General features: G+C 42.5%; 1 protein-coding gene across 2 annotated transcripts in view; it reads right to left on the minus strand.

Annotated features, from left to right (window-relative positions):
- LOC147728085 (broad substrate specificity ATP-binding cassette transporter ABCG2-like) overlaps positions 1 to 21,717 on the minus strand; it is a 514,375-nt gene that overhangs the window by 184,311 nt on the left and 308,347 nt on the right. The gene's annotated exons all lie outside the window — the stretch shown is intronic.

Here is a 21,717-nt window from a genome sequence, read left to right on the forward strand (position 1 = left end):
GTCGAAACACCGTTCAGTCGGACTCCCATTGATTTCAATGGGAGCCTGTATTCCGACCGACAACACTTGGCTCCCATTGAAAAAGGGGTTTTCCCGGAACCCCTTGCACCCATGGTGCCTGCCACACTGTGCATGGTTGTAAAGAGGGGCCCCATGTGTACCCCCACGGGGCCCACTCGGAGGCCTCCGGGTGAAGGGGGCCCCACTACAGGACCCCAAAGTCAGTCTCTGACAGCCTTTTTGTGCCGGCCAGACCGAGTCAGAAAGGCTGTCCGAATCAGACATTGTAATCGCTCGGTCGGAAACACGGTCCATAGACCTGTACGATTCCACTCTGTGTCTCCAAATGCCGTTCATAACCGAGGCAGACAGCCGGGATGGTTTCAAACCATCGTAATCGATCAGAAATGATTCAGAGTCGGTCAGAAACAAGTCTTACAACACGGATTCGGACGAACTGAATGCTGTTCGTAGCCTTTCAAACCAACATTGTTATTGGCCCCTAAGTAGGGCTGAAGGGATATCAGGCAATTTCTAGCATATGCCCGGCTCCCGCCAAAATCTAAATAAACCCCTTCATCATTATTTTACCTGGAATATAAGTATTTAGACTATTGAATCTGATGCTTTTTCCAAACAGTCTGCCAGAGGAAATATGGTTTCTACTGACTGCTAATGAAACACCACCTGTGTGATTAATATTAAATGAGAAGTTGTTCCACTGGCAGGTACTACAATTCAAGTACTTTGTTGTGAGCTTCGGCAATTGGATGAGTGAAAAGATTCAGACTGGCTGCTCAAAAGAAAGTTGCCATTGTCTCAGATTGTTTTATCAAACATCAGATGAATGGCTCTGCTGATTCCCTTCATTATAAATCCTATCGGCAACGGAGCAGCATGACAATCCTAACTATTATTATTGAAGTCTTCCCTGATTCTGGAACTGATTTATCTTTGAATTAAATTTTGACACAACTGGATCAAGAGGCCCAACTATGTGTTTGGTGTGAGGGTAAAACAGCTATATATCTCAGTCTGTGCCTAAAGTGAGGAAGTGCTTTGGCTGTAGCTGTATCTAATGTTGTAACCTAAGAACAACTGTAATGAAGAACGATTGCTGAACAGAATCCAGTTCTTGAATGTTGCATTAAAAATATGTGTGCTGTGTCCCGAAGTAACTTGTCTCCAAGGGCCCGAGGAGAGCAGGCTCCCTGTTGTGAAAACTCAGGACCATCAAAGTTTCCAAGTTTATCTCAGCGACACTTTGTGCGTGTGCAGCCTGAGACTGCAGTGGGGTCCGTGGTGCTGGTTGAAAAGTGCCCCGTGACTGTAGTGCCCTGCAGCATGAATCATCGTCTGCACTGCTGTGCAGCGGTTTGTGGCCTGAGCCGTCATCGTAACCGAAGCTGCGGATCAAGATCCGCAACGTGCTGAAGGATTTGGTAAAGCTAAGGTAGTCGTGAGGCATTAGTGATCATTATTCGCAAGAGGAGTCTGCCCAAGATCGTCAGCAACGGAGGAGACAGCGCCATAAACTGTCCGGCTACAGCTTCCCCTTGCATCGGAGCTACGTCATCATCGGGAGCGCCCAGTAGGACGTTGGACGAGCGGGGAGAGAGAGAGCGAGGCAGCTCATCCCCCAAGTAAGGCTTGGACTCCGGTCGGGCCTAGTGGTGCCTGCACTAATCGATTCGATTGGCCTGGTATTATTCCTGAATTACGAACTGCCTTATTACTTGCATTAGGGATTGTATTATTCCTGCATTACGAACTGCCTGATTATGTGCATTAAGGATAGAATTATTCTTGCATTAGGAACTGCCTTATTACTTGCATTAAGGAGTGCGTTATACGTGCATTAGGAACTGCCTGATTACTTGCATTGAGGATTGAATTATTCTCGCATTAAGAACTGCTGTATTACTTGCATTAAGGAGTGCGTTATACTTGCATTACGAACTACCTGATTACTTGCATTTAGGATTGCAGTATTCTTGTATTACGAACTGCCTGATTCCTTGCATTGAGGATTGCATTATTCTTGCATTACGAACTGCACTAGTCTGACAATACGAACTGCTTAGCATTGCATTAGGACTGCATTTGAACATCGTGAACTGCTCATTATTACCGCAAGAACCTACAAGTGTTTGTTGGCCTAATAACCGGCAAAGTAAAATATTACGAACACACATATGTTGGATTTTTATCGTTTGGAACTGTATTTTTCTTCTTGATAAAGCTACCGCTATTTTCATACATAAGCGTAGTGTCCATTTGTGGTGTTATCACTGTGTCACTGGGAGTGTGGTTGCAAATACTTTACACATTGCCTTGAAGATAAGCCTGGCTGCTTGTGCCAAGCTACCAGGGGGGAGCAGGGGTTATCAAAGAGGTTTTCTCTCCTTTCCCTGACTAGAAGCAAGGGTCCCTATTTGTACTAAGGTAACTGCCTCAGCCAACTAGAGACCCCGAGTTCTAACAGTAATTTATTAACTTAGTAACCGCTGGTATTGATTAAAGCTTGTGAAATTAAGTGTAGTGTTTGGAGAGAGGATTAGTCTTGGCATTTGTGGTATTTTTGTATTTTGAGGTGGCTCAGCCATTCTGACGATAAAAGCCCAACCCCTTTGTTTGACTTTTAGAATGTTGGCATTTTTTTACCCTTAGCCCTTTGTGTCTGCAAGCTGTCTTGGGTCACTTGAATGGGTGTAGCTGACAGACTTAGTGAATTCCCCCCAGACAGTCACACAATAGAGGAATTAGCCGTACCTCAATGGGCCATCTGTTAGCAGGATGGGGCTGAAGCTGAGCACAACCCCACTTGCTACTTAATAGCCTGTGCTCTGCCTTTACACAATATGCCTAACAACCCTGTATTGTAACTGCAGCCACTTTGGAGCCAGGGGAGTCAGGAAATTCTATGCACTTCAAAGACCCTTTCAAGAAGCATCTCCCACCTTCTGGAAAAAAAGCACCATTGTATTAAAATAGGACCTTCAGACCCACTCTTCAGTTCACTACTGGACCTACAGAAGGACTCTCAGAGGAATACCTGCTGCTGTGACCTGCTGTGCATTGTGCCATACTGCTGCTGTACCTGGGAGGATTGCTTTGCTACCTGGAGCCTGCCTTGAACCCTCAAAGATCAGTCCTGCATCTTCACCTGCACCTAGGACTACCAAAAGCGACTCCAATGGCTAGTTTGCTGGTCTCCTGTTCAGAGCCACAGGGACATAACAGGCTCACACCATCTCGAACCTGCCTGATTGTATCCTGAAGTCCCAAGAGGTGTACCACCAGTCCTGGGCCCTTGGCTGTGGTGCTAAAGATCCCCAGATGGCCAATTTGCAAAACTGAGGACAACATTTGGCCAAATATGGCACAGAGAACTCAGAGGAGATTGGGACCAACCAGCTTGTCTATCTGCCCAAGGTGCATCACTAGTCGGGATGACTTGTGGCTACTCCCGCTACGTTCTTCTCAGAAACAGCAAATCTGTTTCTGCGGTCCTTCACCAAAGGGGTATCCGACTTCGACTTCGTGGAACTGTTTTCAGCTACAGCCTTCTGCTTCATCCCGTTGGAATTTTTCAATCTTCAATTTGGTGACCAAATCTGAAGGTAGTAATCTTCACCTTATGGAAGACTACATGGACTCCATTGAACCCCCATTGGCAAAAACACTGTACATTAAATTTCATTTTGTGACCTTACCACTGCATACATTCGCCACTAAATGGGAGCAACCTGATACTGACCCACATACGGCCTGTCCTTTTTGCGCCCAAAGGTATGTATTTATCACATTCTATTTATCTGCCAAGGCTGTTACAAACACAGGAAGGAGTGGATATTGCCTCTCTGTAGGACAATGCGGATTAGGGACTTCAGGAATGTTTCTAGAATCCTTAGATCCAATACAGCACCTTTGATAGTGTTTGCTGTGTCCTGTTTCTTACTGGGAGTGTGGAGAACCAGGCAGGGCAGAGTAAAACCCTGAATACTGTATTGCACTGCCCCTTGTTGTTGGCAATGTAACCTAATTGAAGTATGTTAGCACCACTGTTTAACTTAATAGCCCTTTTTAATGAGGTACTAATAATTCTTTATTGGAATTCAGAAGTACAAGTTTTTAGTTAGAGCCTGTTTAGTGTAACCCCAAGACTAGCAATGTTTACTAATTATGCTTCTACTTAAGAATTGCTATTGATGGCTTTTTAGGATGGTTTTTAAGGATTCTACTGGTTTTATGGTTTTTAAAGTTTTTATGTGCATTGTATTTATGTGACCTTTTATTCCAGCATTTGCCAAATTAATATTGTAAGTGAAATCTTCACTGTGGCTTTGACTCAAGGCCATCCGACAACGACGCTCCCACCTTGGACACCTTCTGCAGTCTTGCCCCGCTGAACTTTAGCTTCTCAGACATTTTTTCTTCAAGAATTTTTCTAAGTCAAATCAGGCTCACCCTGTGACCCTGCCCCCCCTGTGATGCTGACCCAAGTCAATAAAGCCATTCTCCCCAATCTAATGGAGCTGTTGAATTCTTCCATCTTGAGTAGGATAGTCCCACAGTCCTGGAAACACGCCATGGTCCGAACGTTGTTAAAAAAAACCACCCTCGATCCAACGAATTTTAACAACTATCGCCCGATATCACTGCTTCCCTGGGCTACCAAGATCTTAGAGAAACACATCAACACCAGTGTACCCAGTTCTTCAAGCACAATCATCTGCTCGACACCTCTCAGACTGGCTTTCGCTCAAAACACGGCACGGAGACAGCCTTGTTGGCAGTGACAGAAGAGACTAGGCAGATACTCGATCAGGGAGGGTCAGTGGGAGTGATCCTCCTTGATTTGAGCGCCGCTTTCGATACGGTCAACCATAAAACACTTCTGGACCGCCTCCTCGATTTGGGAATCTCGGGAGAAGCCCTGGAATGGTTCAGGTCTTTTCTATCAGACCGAACCTTCCAGGTCTTTGAAGGCACATCGGTTTCTTTGAGTAAGCCTCTGGGATGTGGGGTTCCGCAGGGCTCTTCATTGAGCCCTACGCTCTTTAATGCCTACTTGAGACCGCTGGCTGGAATAGTACGTCCGCATGGTATTAACATCATCACCTATGCAGATGATACCCAGCTAGTGGTCTCTCTCGCACAAGGGAATAACCCACTACCGCAGTCAACCTAACAACCTGTCTCGAGCACGCCAAGAGCTGGATGACAAAATCATATCTGAAGCTCAACGACGATAAAACTGAGCTAATGCTTTTAGGCCCTCCAACTCTCTCCACCTTGGAACTGTCATGGCCTCTGAGCGTGGGCACAGCCCCCACCCCTAGAAATAACATCAAAAGCCTGGGGGTGTGGATAGATAAATCGTTGACCTTCGACACGCAGGCAACCAAAGTCTCTGCGACCTGTTTTGGCCTCCTAAGGATGGTAAAAAAAATCCTTCCACTTCTCCCCTTTGAGGCCAGACAGACAGTCATTCAGGGCTTAATTCAATCTCGCCTGGATTTTAACAATGCTCTGGACCTTGGGGCGCCGGAGTACACTCTAAAAAAACTACAACGTACTCAGAATTGTGCAGCTCGCACTTTACTTGGCACCCCACGAAGAATCTCAATACAACCTGGCATAAGAGCATTGCATTGGCTCCCCATTAGGGAGAGAGTCAAGTTTAAATCTCTATGCATTGCACATCAGGCCTACTGGAAATCAGGCCCAGAGATTAACCACTCCTTGGTATCACCATACGAACCCACCAAAGCTCAACGATCTTCACACGCCTTCCTAGCCTAAATCCCAAGGATTCACAGAGCGAGGGCCGGAGGTCGTTCCTTTGCATATAAATCCCGAAACTATGGAACACCTTACCACTTCATCTTAGAGCAGACTCTAACCTTTTGAGCTTTCGCAAGAAGCTTAAGACCTTTCTTTTCATTTAATAGTGTTGCCTCACCCCTTTTCTTTTTCTGAGCACTGATGGTAGTTTTTAGCGCCTGGACGCCTCAGGGCAGCAGCTAGCGCTTAATAAAAACGATTTTCATTTCATTTTCATTTCATTTCATTTCAAGTCAGAAGGTATACGCTGACTGGGCCCAATCCACTTCTGGTATCCGCACCGCACTCCATTGCTGCCAGCCTTAACATTAGGCTTTGATCTGGTCTCACGCGACTAGGTTTCAGCGGTTGGTGCTTTGATCTTTTAGATGCTAGATTTCACTTAAATATTTAAAACTTTCATAACTACAGTTGTACTAATTGGATTTTACTGTTTTATAATCAAATAAGTTATTAAAATTTACTCTATTTTTCTGAATTGGTTTCAGATTTTTCTTGTGCTGTGTTTTCACTTTATTACTGTTTTTTATTTTTATTTATTTATTGAGTTTTCCATACGTCAATATGAAAACATACATAAGTATTATAGCAGCTCCATAGTGCATAGGTATAAAGCAAAGTTTTCACAAACAGTACAACAAAGCAGCCACCCCACAGTACATTATATGCAGAGCCTTTTGTTTTCGCCACTTTATTACTGTTTGAGAGCTGCAAAAATACTTTACACATTGCCTCCAAGTTAAGCCTACCTGCTTTTTGAGCCAAGCTACCCAGGGCTAGGCACAGTTTAATTTTTTAACTTTTTGTGGCTCATTCTGCAAGGGATTTTGGCTGTTGCTTGACCAGGACTCACACCCCAGTCAACCAACAACCCAATTTCTCACACAGACCTTTTCCATTAAGTAACCCACTTGAAAGGAATACGTTGCAATCAAAAAAGTAGGACCCTATCCATATAGGTAAATCTACACATGTAGATGTTCTCGTATACCTTTGAGTAATTTTACTACTTTTGGCTATTTATAAAATCCAAGTGTAAAGTTACTCAGATGAAGTTACTACTACCAAAAAAGAGGAATTCCGAATCCAGCACCATACATGGCCAACCACTGATACTGCAATACCCTCCTATACAAAAAACATCCATTTAGACACTTATTTAAACATTTATTCTTCCATTGACCTTTACATATACATATATAAAACATATTTATTTTTCAGAAAGGCACACATTCACTGGTTGGTGTCATCAGTGATGTCATGAGTGATGTCACTGACCATGTCATGAGTGATGTAATATGTGATGTCATCAGCAGTGCATTACACGCGCAAGTTATAGTGAGTCCAACTAACTATAACGTGGGAATTTCAATGGCTTTATGTCAGTAAAATTTCCAGGTAACTATAACTGGTGTGAAACCTATGGTTTTTTCTGTGAATTTCATAGTTTTTTTAAATGCTAATTCCTAACTATAACTGGTGTGAAACTTATGGTTTTTTTCAGTGAATTTCATAGGTTTTTTAACTGCTAATTCCTAACTTTTTATAGGGCCTCATACCTATGTGTTTTTTAGTGAATTTCTAAGGTTATTTTTTCGCAAATATCTATAGCTTAGAAAGGTATGTTTTTCTAAAAATGAATCCCATGTTGTATATTAATATAATATATATTTTTTTTAAGTATATTCTTTTTTTTTTATATTACACTTTGGAGCGCTCCCGGTGTATGTGTTTTGAAGACAGCATATGTACAGGACTGTATGGATGGATGAGTGTGTATATGTGTGTGTTAGTGAGTAAACGACTGTCTCACTATTGTCTTTTTCAGTAACGGCATATGTTTTAATCTAGTATATGTGAGTATTGATATATATAAATGAGTATATGTGAGAGTGAGAGATTGTAAGAGTTCCTGTTTAAATAAGTATGTGTTTCTATAAGTGATTGTTTAAGAGAGTAAGTATGTGTAAGTTTCCTTAGAAGTAAAGTGGTAGTGTGTGTATAGCTGAATATGCAAATAAATGGATGTTCAATAGTTTTTTTGCATGTGTGAATATGTGTGTGAGTAACTCTTGGATGACTGTCGGTGTGTAACAGGATGTATAGGTCTATCACTACATATGATGAGTGAATATATATATGAATGACTATATAGAACTGTTGGTGAATGAGTGGATGTGTATGTAGATGTTGGAATTACCTAATAAGTTGTTGTAATTGGTATTGGTTTCTCCTTTTTTAATAAAATGTTAGTTTCTATTTTTGAATGTGTGTGTCAAAGGTTATTTTATGCTGATAGAAGGTCTGCCACTTTGTCACAAGGATGGTGTCATCAGTGATGTCATGAGTGATGTCACTGACCATGTCATGAGTGATGTAATATGTGACGTCATCAGCAGTGCATTGCAGGCGCGCAAGTTATAGTGAGTCCAACTAACTAAAACGTGGAATTTCATTGGTTTAATGTCAGTAAAATTTCCCGCTAACTATAACTGGTGTGAAACCTATGTTTTTTTCAGGGAATTTCAAAGGTTTTTTTAATGCTAATTCCTAACTAAAAGTCTCACTTTATAAGTAAGACTGTTAGCGCTCTAGTTGTTCTTTAGAACACTCTGGTACATACTATCATTGGGCTATAGTTGCGCTACATCTGGCTGATATTTGGGTTACATTTGTATTTTTTTGTGTCTGGTGGCCATCTTTGGGCTACATTGGGCTACATTTGGGCTACATTTGGTCTCTAAGATATATATAGCCCAATGTAGCCCAATATATATTTTTAAAAGTAAATTTTCTTAAAAACAACTGGAGCATATATCTTGAGACATAGCAAAAGCACATCGGGCTACCAGTCTTACCATTTTTCAATTTTTTTTTTTGCCCTGGAGCGCTCCTGGTGCGCGCCCCGGTGAGCGCCCCGGAAAGCGTAGTATTTTGAAGCACCCCGGTGCGCAAACCGGGAAGCGTCCCGATAGCGCCAATGTCGGGATCGAAAACAACATCGTGACGTGACCCGTAAGCGCGACGAATCGCGTAGCCGCGTGACACACGTAAGCGACCCGAAGCGCGCTCCGGAGCGCGACCCGGAGCGCGACCCGGAGCGTGTAGCGTAAGCGCGTCGGATCATGTGACCTGAAAATAACACTTTTCATTGGTTCCTAACATTTTTTTTTCCAAATGAGGAAAGCCCCCACCTTTTTTCCTCATTCTTACTTTCTTCTTTGAGAGAGCAAGAGCTATTTCTTTGTGAGAGACCAATAATGGCTACTGTACTTGCTGCTGCTGGTGCTCCAACACCACCACCACCACCAAAAGGACCACCACCACCTCTGCTTTTTCGTGGGGAGCAGGACGAAGAGGAGGAAGAGGAGCAGGAGGAGCAGGAGAGACATTTCCTACCAGAGGAACCCCACCCATCTCGTGTAAAGGAGCACTACATTTGGCAATTCTTTAAGTTTCCTGCAGGACTGAAGAAAGTTAATGCCCCTAAAGTAACATGTCTAATTTGCAGCAACATCCTTTCACGTGGCAATCCTGCTAAAAAATATAGTTTTGGCAACCACACCATGATTCGCCACATGGAGAGGTGGCACCCAAATAATTTGGCCCAAGCACAGGTGAGAGCTATGGCTGAAAACCCACAGACCCCTCAGCCTAGCACCTCAAGTGCGGAATCATCTTTTGCCGCACCTGAAGGGCGTCAAATGGTGCCCAACATCCAAAGCAAATTCTCACACTTCAAAATAGTTTGTATTTATTGTGGGGCTACTATTGCTTATGGTGAAAAAAGTATCACCTTAATTAACAGAGCAGAAGAAAACCACAAGTGCTCTCACAAATGAAAGCAATGATTCTTTATTGTTTTTTCTTTGCTCCTGTTGAGCCATTTTCAAATCCTTCTGTTTTTTTCGAAGTACTAAAACAACAAAAAAAATGTTTTAAATTGTTTTGAAAAACCAAAAAAAGTAAAAAATGTTCACAAAAAAATATATATAACACAACAAAAACAATTTTAAAAAAAAGTTATTTTCAGAACTACCTCCCATTTATATAAAATGACTTAAATTTTTAAACTCTGCCATTCTCTTTTCTCTTCGGTACGCTCCCCGGTACGCGTACCGTGGCGCGCACCGAGAGCGCAACCAAAAAAAAAAGGAGTGAGCATAAGGGAAGGACACAGAGAGAGTAATGATAAAAGAAATACAGCTAGAGGGATGTTCTATATAAGTCTCTATCTAGGTTTTGTAAATGCAAATTCTATTAGCGAATAACGTTTTTATATGTTAATATCCTTCTTCTGAAAAAGATTTGCCGCCCATTCGTGCCAGCCTGATTTTTGGAATCACAAAGTGGTTAGCCGTGGCTGATCGAAGGGTTCGAGATGGGCGGTAGGGATGTACTAGATTTTGTAGATACTGTGGGGCACTGTTAGTAGAGATCTTATGCATAAAGCATAAGGATTTAAACTTCACCGGATTCTCGATTTTCAGCCAGTGCAATTCCCGGATGTACTTGGTGGTTGGTGTGGAGATGGGAATTTTCCACAGTAATCTTGCGGCTGCATTTTGCACTGTCTGTAATCGGCGGGTTGTAGCCTTATTGGCCCCCAAGTATAGCACGTTACCATAAACGAGTCTGGAAGTTATTAAAGCATTGATGACTGTTTTCTGAGTATGTTTGGGCAGCATCCGACAAATTTTTTTCAACCACTTTAGTATCGCAAAGCAGGTGGCTGATGTCTTCGCAGCTTGCTGATTAAGATTAAGCGACTCATCAATGATGACTCCTAGGTTGCGGGCTGATTTGACTGGAGCCGGGAGGGTACCCATAACATCTGGCCAATGTTGGGGTCCCCAAAGCTCTTGTTATTTAATGTCCCTCTGTTATAATTACAGATTCAGATAGGCTTCTCTGTTATAGTTATAGAATAAATTAGGCTTCTCTGTTATATTATAATTATATTAGGCTTCTTCACATACACTCTTTTATATTTCTACTTCCTACTACATCCAATTTATAATGTAAAAAATTTTCACAAAAAAAATATATAACACAACAAAAACAATTTAAAAAAAAGTTCTTTTCAGAACTACCTCCCATTTATAGATAATGACATACATTTTTAAACTCTGCCATTCTCTTTTCTCTTCGGTACGCTCCCCGGTACGCGTACCAGGGCGAGCACCGAGAGCGCAACCAAAAAAAAAAAAGGAGTGAGCATAAGGGAAGGACACAGAGAGAGTAATGATAAAAGAAATACAGCTAGAGGGATGTTCTATACAAGTCTCTATCTAGGTTTTGTAAATGCAAATTCTATTAGCGAATAACGTTTTTATATGTTAATATCCTTCTGGTACCACCTGAGCAGCCATCTCATTTCTCAGTAGAACTGAGGCACAAGAGAGCACAAAACAAGAGTGGAAAACGCAAAAAGGGGGCAGGGTAGAGACCCCCTTATCCCCTAGCCCTTCTCAGGTTGTCCCAGAAGGACTCCCAAGGCCAAAAAAAAGAAAATGTTTTATTTTTTAATGAAATTGCTGGGTGCATGTACGGTACGTACGCGGACCTGTACGCGTACCGTGCGCGCACCCCGTGATTTTTTCGTTTTTTTTTTATTTTCACCGGTAAGCGCGCCCCAAAAAAAATGTGGGAAATAAAATTACATAAAAACCACTGGACAGACTTTCACCAAATATAGAATAGACCCTACTACATACCAGTCCCTACCATTATCCCACATTTGATGGTATTCCATTGAGCCATTTGGGCTGTAGCCCGGTCTAAATATCCGAAGGTAAATTACATGACAAAAACACATATGAAAGTGTTAGAATTTTCAACCAATTAAAATGTTACTTTCATATCCTACTTTTTTTTCATGACATTTGATTTGTTATGCACATGAATATAAATTAAAAATGAGAGGGAAAACACGGCCATTTTGACTACAACTACCTGAGATACATCTTTTAAAACATTTCCTCATTTATCTTCATCACCTTTCTATAAGGTAAGATATAAATTTGTAAAGGGGCACTTTAAGTTCATTTGTAAAAACGTTTTCTGACAGTTATTTAATGTCCCTCTGTTATAATTACAGTTTCAGATAGGCTTCTCTGTTATAGTTATAGCATAAATTAGGCTTCTCTGTTATATTATAATTATATTTGGCTTCTTCACATACACTCTTTTATATTTCTACTTCCTACTACATCCAATTTATAATGTAAAAAATGTTCACAAAAAATTTTTTTTGACACAACAAAAACAATTTTAAAAAAAGTTCTTTTCAGAACTACCTCCCATTTATATAAAATGACTTAAATGTTTAAACCCTGCCATTCTCTTTTCTCTTCGGTACGCTCCCCGGTACGCGTACCAGGGCGCGCACCGAGAGCACAACCAAAAAAAAAAAGGAGTGAGCATAAGGGAAGGACACAGAGAGAGTAATGAAAAAAGAAATACAGCTAGAGGGATGTTCTATACAAGTCTCTATCTAGGTTTTGTAAATGCAAATTCTATTAGCGAATAACGTTTTTATATGTTAATATCCTTCTGGTACCACCTGAGCAGCCATCTCACTTCTCAGTAGAACTGAGGCACAAGAGAGCACAAAACAAGAGTGGAAAACGCAAAAAGGGGGCATGGTAGAGACCCCCTTATCCCCTAGCCCTTCTCAGGTTGTCCCAGAAGGACTCCCAAGGCCAAAAAAAAAAGAAAATGTTTTATTTTTTAATGAAATTGCTGGGTGCATGTACGGTACGTACGCGGACCTGTACGCGGACCTGTACGCGTACCGTGCGTGCACCCCGTGATTTTTTCGTTTTTTTTTTATTTTCACCGGTAAGCGCGCCCCAAAAAAATGTGGGAAATAAAATTACATAAGAACCACTGGATAGACTTTCACCAAATATAGAATAGACCCTACTACATACCAGTCCCTACCATTATCCCACATTTGTTGGTATTCCATTGAGCCATTTGGGCTGTAGCCCGGTCTAAATATCCGAAGGTATATTACATGACAAAAACACATATGAAAGTGTTAGAATTTTCAACCAATTAAAATGATACTTTCATATCCTACTTTTTTTCATGACATTTGATTTGTTATGCACATGAATATAAATTAAAAATGAGAGGGAAAACACGGTCATTTTGACTACAACTACCTGAGATACATCTTTTAAAACATTTCCTCATTTATCTTCATCACCTTTCTATAAGGTAAGTTATAAATTTGTGAAGGGGCACTTTAAGTTCATTTGTAAAAACGTTTTCTGACAGTTATTTAATGTCCCTCTGTTATAATTACAGATTCAGATAGGCTTCTCTGTTATAGTTATAGAATAAATTAGGCTTCTCTGTTATATTATAATTATATTAGGCTTCTTCACATACACTCTTTTATATTTCTACTTCCTACTACATCCAATTTATAATGTAAAAAATGTTCACAAAAAAAATATATAACACAGCAAAAACAATTTAAAAAAAAGTTCTTTTCAGAACAACCTCCCATTTATATAAAATGACTTAAATTTTTAAACTCTGCCATTCTCTTTTCTCTTCGGTACGCTCCCCGGTACGCGTACCAGGGCGCGCACCGAGAGCGCAACCAAAAAAAAAAAGGAGTGAGCATAAGGGAAGGACACAGAGAGAGTAATGATAAAAGAAATACAGCTAGAGGGATGTTCTATACAAGTCTCTATCTAGGTTTTGTAAATGCAAATTCTATTAGCGAATAACGTTTTTATATGTTAATATCCTTCTGGTACCACCTGAGCAGCCATCTCATTTCTCAGTAGAACTGAGGCACAAGAGAGAACAAAACAAGAGTGGAAAACGCAAAAAGGGGGCAGGGTAGAGACCCCCTTATCCCCTAGCCCTTCTCAGGTTGTCCCAGAAGGACTCCCAAGGCCAAAAAAAAAAGAAAATGTTTTATTTTTTAATGAAATTGCTGGGTGCATGTACGGTACGTACGCGGACCTGTACGCGTACCGTGCGCGCACCCCGTGATTTTTTTTTTAAATTTTTATTTTCACCGGTAAGCGCGCCCCAAAAAAATGTGGGAAATAAAATTACATAAAAACCACTGGACAGACTTTCACCAAATATAGAATAGACCCTACTACATACCAGTCCCTACCATTATCCCACATTTGATGGTATTCCATTGAGCCATTTGGGCTGTAGCCCGGTCTAAATATCCGAAGGTAAATTACATGACAAAAACACATATGAAAGTGTTAGAATTTTCAACCAATTAAAATGTTACTTTCATATCCTACTTTTTTTTCATGACATTTGATTTGTTATGCACATGAATATAAATTAAAAATGAGAGGGAAAACACGGCCATTTTGACTACAACTACCTGAGATACATCTTTTAAAACATTTCCTCATTTATCTTCATCACCTTTCTATAAGGTAAGTTATAAATTTGTGAAGGGGCACTTTAAGTTCATTTGTAAAAACGTTTTCTGACAGTTATTTAATGTCCCTCTGTTATATATACAGATTCAGATAGGCTTCTCTGTTATAGTTATAGAATAAATTAGGCTTCTCTGTTATATTATAATTATATTAGGCTTCTTCACATACACTCTTTTATATTTCTACTTCCTACTACATCCAATTTATAATGTAAAAAATGTTCACAAAAAAAATATATAACACAACAAAAACAATTTAAAAAAAAGTTATTTTCAGGACTACCTCCCATTTATATAAAATGACTTACATTTTTAAACTCTGCCATTCTCTTTTCTCTTCGGTACGCTCCCCGGTACGCGTACCAGGGCGCGCACCGAGAGCGCACCCAAAAAAAAAAAGGAGTGAGCATAAGGGAAGGACACAGAGAGAGTAATGATAAAAGAAATACAGCTAGAGGGATGTTCTATAAAAGTCTCTATCTAGGTTTTGTAAATGCAAATTCTATTAGCGAATAACGTTTTTATATGTTAATATCCTTCTGGTACCACCTGAGCAGCCATCTCATTTCTCAGTAGAACTGAGGCACAAGAGAGCACAAAAAAAGAGTGGAAAACGCAAAAAGGGGGCAGGGTAGAGACCCCCTTATCCCCTAGCCCTTCTCAGGTTGTCCCAGAAGGACTCCCAAGGCCAAAAAAAAAGAAAATGTTTTATTTTTTAATGAAATTGCTGGGTGCATGTACGGTACGTATGCGGACCTGTACGCGTACCGTGCGCGCACCCCGTGACTTTTTCGTTTTTTTTTTATTTTCACCGGTAAGCGCGCCCCAAAAAAATGTGGGAAATAAAATTACATAAAAACCACTGGACAGACTTTCACCAAATATAGAATAGACCCTACTACACACCAGTCCCTACCATTATCCCACATTTGATGGTATTCCATTGAGCCATTTGGGCTGTAGCCCGGTGTAAATATCCGGAGGTAAATTACATGACAAAAACACATATGAAAGTGTTAGAATTTTCAACCAATTAAAATGTTACTTTCATATCCTACTTTTTTTCATGACATTTGATTTGTTATGCACATGAATATAAATTAAAAATGAGAGGGAAAACACGGCCATTTTGACTACAACTACCTGAGATACATCTTTTAAAACATTTCCTCATTTATCTTCATCACCTTTCTATAAGGTAAGTTATAAATTTGTGAAGGGGCACTTTAAGTTCATTTGTAAAAACGTTTTCTGACAGTTATTTAATGTCCCTCTGTTATAATTACAGGTTCAGACAGGCTTCTCTGTTATAGTTATAGAATAAATTAGGCTTCTCTGTTATATTATAATTATATTAGGCTTCTTCACATACACTCTTTTATATTTCTACTTCCTCCTACATCCAATTTATAAAAAAAGTCTACATTTTTTGAAAAGTCTGTCATTCTTTTTTCCTCATGGTACCCTCCCCGGTGCGCACCCCCTGCAAAAATATTTTTTTTGCCCAGCGGGACCTTTTTACAGCCCCCACATCAAACCTAGGGGGTCAGGGGGGGTCTACCCTGCCCCCTTATGGTCATTTCCCCCTTTGTTTTTGCCACCTCTTGTGTCTCGATCCTACCGAGACACATGATGGCGGCCGCTCCGGACTGTTTGGAATGTTTACAGACACCCGAGAGCCAATCAGCTTTCTGGGCGCAAGTCGCATGGCGCGCCCGGTGCGCGCCCCGGTGCGTATCGGGACGCTGCCATAGATATATAGATTTTTTGAACCTAAATTACTCAAAATCCACTGAAGCACATATCTTGAGACATAGCAAAGGCAGATCGGGCTACCAGTCCCTACAATTTTGCCAAGTTTGGTGGAAATCCATTCAGCCGTTCGGGCTATTTATATTTATTTATTTATTTAGTTCATTGGTATAGCGCAACAGCTACCCAACAAAGGGTTTCCCGGCGCTAATGATCCAGTGATTTGATTGATTCAGGTCTTTAGATGTTAAACAGCCAGGTTTTTAAGGCCTTCCTGAATTTCATGTAATTGATTTCATTCCGAAGTGTCAACGGAAGAGTGTTCCAAAGTGAGGGTCCAAGATATGAAAAAGATTTGCCGCCCATTCGTGCTAGCCTGATTTTTGGAATCACAAAGTGGTTAGCCGTGGCTGATCGAAGGGTTCGAGATGGGCGGTAGGGATGTACTAGATTTTGTAGATACTTTGGGGCACTGTTAGTAGAGATCTTATGCATAAAGCATAAGGATTTAAACTTCACCGGATTCTCGATTTTCAGCCAGTGCAATTCCCGGATGTACTTGGTGGTTGGTGTGGAGATGGGAATTTTCCACAGTAATCTTGCGGCTGCATTTTGCACTGTCTGTAATCGGCGGGTTGTAGCCTTATTGGCCCCCAAGTATAGCACGTTACCATAAACGAGTCTGGAAGTTATTAAAGCATTGATGACTGTTTTCTGAGTATGTTTGGGCAGCATCCAACAATTTTTTTTCAACCACTTTAGTATCGCAAAGCAGGTGGCTGATGTCTTCGCAGCTTGCTGATTAAGATTAAGCGACTCATCAATGATTACTCCTAGGTTGCGGGCTGATTTGACTGGAGCCGGGAGGGTACCCATAACATCTGGCCAATGTTGGGGTCCCCAAAGCTCTTTGTTCTTACCTAGGACAAGTAGCTCAGTCTTCTCACCGTTGAGCTTGAGAAAGTTTTTTCTCATCCACTCAGCAATCTTACTTAAACCAAGTTTTAGTGAAGAGGGGTTATCTGACTCTGAAGATGATAGAGAGAAGATGAGCTGAGAATCGTCAGCGTAGGAGAACAGAAGTAATCCAGTCTCTTCTACCATTTTGGCCAGCGGGCTCATATAAATGTTAAAAAGCAACGGGCTCAAAATGGAGCCCTGAGGTACTCCATGTTTAAAGGTCATAGTGTCAGAGCAGGCGGACTGAGAGAAGACTTGGAATGTACGCTGTTCCAGCAGGGATTTAATCCAGTTACAAGCTGCGCCTCGGATGCCTATGGAATGGAGTGTTTGTGTAAGGACAGAATGTGACACAGTATCAAATGCTGCACTGAGGTCGAGTAGCAGCAAAGCTACCGTTTCTCCCAGGTCCAGCATTAGACGGATGTTTTCGGTGCACCTAACAAGGTCGTCTCTGTGGAGAAACCTGTGCGGAATCCTGATTGATGAAGGGGTAGTAAGTCATGAGTGGTAATGAAATCGGTGAGAGACCTATGAATATGTTTTTCTAATATTTTTGCAAAGGTGGGCAACAGAGAGATAGGTCTAAAATTGGATGGCAAATTGGGATCTGCTCCCATTTTTTTCTGCAACGGATGAATCATCGCGTGCTTCCACTCATTCGGCACAGTTTCTTCCTGTAAGGATTTGTTAAGGAGATTGGTGATAATGTCCAAGGCCCAATTGCTGAGTTTTTTTAAGACTGAACAGGGTAGTGGATCATTGGGTGAGCCAGATTTAATAGTATTTAATAATTTACGAACCATGTCGAGGTCAAGCTTCGGCCAGTTGTTGAGAATAGCGGACGGTGCCTCGTCAGAAGAGAGCGGACAGGAGGGCGGCACTGCTTCAGCAGAGATGATGGAATCTAAGGAATCAGTTTTAGAACTAGCATCAGTAGATGGGGTAAGGGACAGAGTCAGTTGAGTCTTGACAAGGTCATTTGTGGCTTGGTCTATGCCCTGATGTATTTTGTCCACTTTATCGACAAAGAAGGCCGCTAGGGAGTCGCATTGTGGTTTATTGAGGTCTGGCGGCGATTGCATAGTAAGGGAACCAGCAAGTTCTCTCACGGTTTTAAAAAGTGTTTTGGACTGGCCAAGGGCTTCCGTTATTTTAGTGCAGGCATGTTCAGCTTTAGCTCTAGCACATAGCTTCTGGTAATTCGTAAGTTTATTTTTATAAGCTAGTTTGGCGTCTGGAGAATAGGTCTTTCTCCATTGCCGTTCTGCGTTTTTGCAGCTGCTTTTTTCTTGCTTTAGGGTCTCAGTGAACCAAGGGGGGGGGAAGGGCGGTGGAAGTTTGGTTTTAATTTTGTTTTAGGCAAGGAGGAATCGATTGCTTTTGTGAGCCAATTTTGGACAGATGTCGAAAAATCTTGTACTGTTGACTTTGTACAGGGGAGATGGCCTTCAAGAAAGGAGTTAAGATTTTCCATATCAAGCTTTTTCCATTTCCTGACAAGTTGCGTAGGTACCGGTGCATTATCCTTGTTGGAAAGTTTTACCGTGAGGGAAAATTTAATCAGAAATTGATCTGACCAGGGCACGGGTAAGGCAGTGTGTATAGAGATGTCATTTAAGTTGGAAAAGATGGGATCCAACAAGTGACCGGCTCTATGTGTGGGGCCGGAATTCTTTAGGGTCAAATTAAAGGACGCTAAATCCGTTATAAAATCATTGGCTTTTACGCAATCCTTTTTTTCCAGATGTAGGTTCATATCACCCAGAATGGTGAAGCTAGCCATTTTCATAACTAGAGGGCCAATAAGTTCTAGCAGGTTAGGTAGCCATTTGGAGGCGGCTCCCGGCGGCCTGTAAATAAGTGCTCCAGAGAAGGTAAAATTAGGTGTGAGTGAGAGTTTGAAAGTTGCGCCTTCGCATCCTTCGCATGGGAGCTTGCTAAATTCACAATTATAGCTATCTTTAAAAACAATTGCTATTCCTCCACCTAATTTCTTTTCACGGTCAAGTCTAACAATAGCGTAAGTGTCAGGAAGTGCCATGGCTAAGCCTGGACCAGAGCTATCCTGAAGCCAAGTTTCAGTTAAGAACACAGCGTCAAGAGCCTCATCCAAAAGTAGATTGAAAATTTCGGTTTTATGCTTGGATAGTGAACGACAGTTGATACTAAAAAAAGAAAACGATTTTGAACTAGTTATCACATTATTCTTAGGTTTTCTGACCTGCATAGCTCTTGTTTCTGCAGGGTCAATGAAGAATTGGTAGCATTGGCAAATATCTTTCTCTAGACCTGGCTTTAATAGCCTGCATAAGGCTGCAGGAGGGGCTAAAAGTGAGGTCGACCGCCCTATGGAAAGTAACATGGGGAAAACACGTTTTGGGACCCCTCTTTTATCTCAGCCCCCGCTTGACAAATCCCCTCCAAACTTTCAGGGAAGGACCGGGGCGCCGCGAGGCCATTTTGAGGAAATTTTCAGGCAGATTCGTCAACCGGCGCCAAGGTTATTCCAAATAGAATTTTGAGATTTAACATTAAAAAAAATCCTAACTATAACTACCTACTGGCGACCACCTGTAGGTAATATATATATATTTTTTTAAATAAAAGAAGATATGCTACAGCACCATTAACTCAATTTTACTTTCAAATGTCATTATTTTGTAATATATTAAATTAAAAGTAGTGAACAAGGCATGAGCAAGCCGCCAAAACGCGTCTAAGCAGCAAATGAGCCATTCAATATCGTTTGGATTATGATTCACGGAGTCAGCGCCTTATTTTTGATGGGAAGTTTGGTTTGGTGATTATATATATATATATATATATATATATATATATATATATATATATATATATATATATATATATATATATATTTTTTTTTAAATAAAAGAAGATATGCTACAGCATCATTAACTCAATTTTACTTTCAAATGTCATTATTTTGTAATATATTAAATTAAAATTATTTTTTTGAAGATTACATTTACACAAAATATCCCCATCTAAAGAAAAGCATTTATAGTATTTATCAAAAATTATTTAATGTGAAGTATGGAACTAAAGGAGGGGCGTGGTTTGGGCGCCGATGGAGCAGGCAGCGTGAGCCGGTAGCTCCGCGCTCGATCCCTCAGTTATCCTGAAAAACGGGATCTCCAGTGGCCTGTGGAGACGGAGCTTGTATCGGAACGCCAGGGGCACACTCTGAGCCCGACATCGCGGCGAAAAGGGCCTCAGGGAGCGATCAGGACCGGGTGAGCCGAGGCGGAGCTCCCAAGATGGCGGCGACCGCAGACTGCTAGCGCGTCATGGAGCGGGCCTGCTTACAGTGACGGCAGGACGATCGGCTGGTATGCAACAGGAGAGAGGCTGCAGCAGGTGAGCGCCGGGACCTGCATCGCTCCAGGACGAGCACCGAGGTGAGCGTCGTTGACCTGCTGCCAGCGAGATCGTCCGGGAGCCTCACAATGGCGGCTGCCTGAGGGGACAGCGAGAGGAAGTAGTGCACCTCGCTTTGGGACCGGGAGCCAGAGGGGCACGGAGTCAGACCGGCTTCAGAGCGGCGCCTGTGCTGGGAGTCCCGGGGCTCCCTGGGGGCGGAGCGGCGTGCTGACCCGGAGCCCGACAATAGTGGGCCGCTCCCCCGAGGGCTGGGTGTCACCGCCATAGCGGAGATTGATAGAACACTTATCTGGCATTGTGGCCAGGGACCAACTCGGCGACGCTGCACTGGGGGGCGTCAGCGGAGAAAGCCCCACGACAACACAGGGACGATAGCCCTGTCAGTGCGACGCACTGACCGCTGAAAGCGGGAGTGAGCCAATACCAGCTGAACGCTCGGGCCCGGTGCGCTCCGGGAGGGGCACCGAGGAGAGGGCTATTGACCGGCTGCAGGTGAGGCCTGCTGGGAGTCCCACATAGGCGGCCGTCTAACAGGATAACAAGGAATCAGAGGGGAGAGGAGTCGGACCAGTGGCAGTGGAGTACCTGTGACTAGAGAACCGAGACGGACTCCAGGACCCTCTGGAGTCGGAGCGTGGTGCTGACCCGGAGCCCGGTACTCACGGGACAATTGCGAAGGGGCCGGGCATTCCCGCGATAACCAAACTTTGGAAGGGCCTGCAGCTGGTGTGGTGTCGCTGGGACCGATTTGGCGGCGCTGCATGAGAAGCGACGGCAGGAACGGCTCCACACTAACGGAGGGACTGCTACCCTACTAGCGCGACGCGCGTTCGGAGATTGGTGACATTTTCCTGGGATTAGACAAAGGGACGCTCCTTGCTGCCCGAACACGAAGAGCCGGAGCAGAGGGCGTTACCGGGCGGCACTGTGGGAAGAGCGGCTTGCTTGATGAAACCGGGAGCCAAAGGAGGGGACAAAGCGGCGCAGAGTACTGCCCCAGATGATGGAGAGGCGATGGGGGGCTCGGAGACTGAAAGGAGGCTGAACAAACGTCTGGATCAGATCCTGGAGGCCATCACGACGACCAAGGACTCCCTGCATAACGACATCACGCAGGTCGCGACGGGGCTGGGCCTCTTGAAGGCCGATCATTCGAAGCTGGTGGATAGGGTGAAGGACACTGAATTAATCGTGCAAGATCTGAAGCCAGCGGTAGTGACAGTTGAACGGAAACTGGAGAGTGCACTACAACGGCTGACGGGGCTAGAGAAAAGGACGGAGGATGCCGAAAGTAGGAATCGGCGCAACAATGT

Source organism: Lissotriton vulgaris, chromosome 3_1, assembly GCF_964263255.1.
Source record: "Lissotriton vulgaris chromosome 3_1, aLisVul1.2, whole genome shotgun sequence".
NCBI classification, from domain to species: Eukaryota; Metazoa; Chordata; class Amphibia; order Caudata; family Salamandridae; genus Lissotriton; species Lissotriton vulgaris.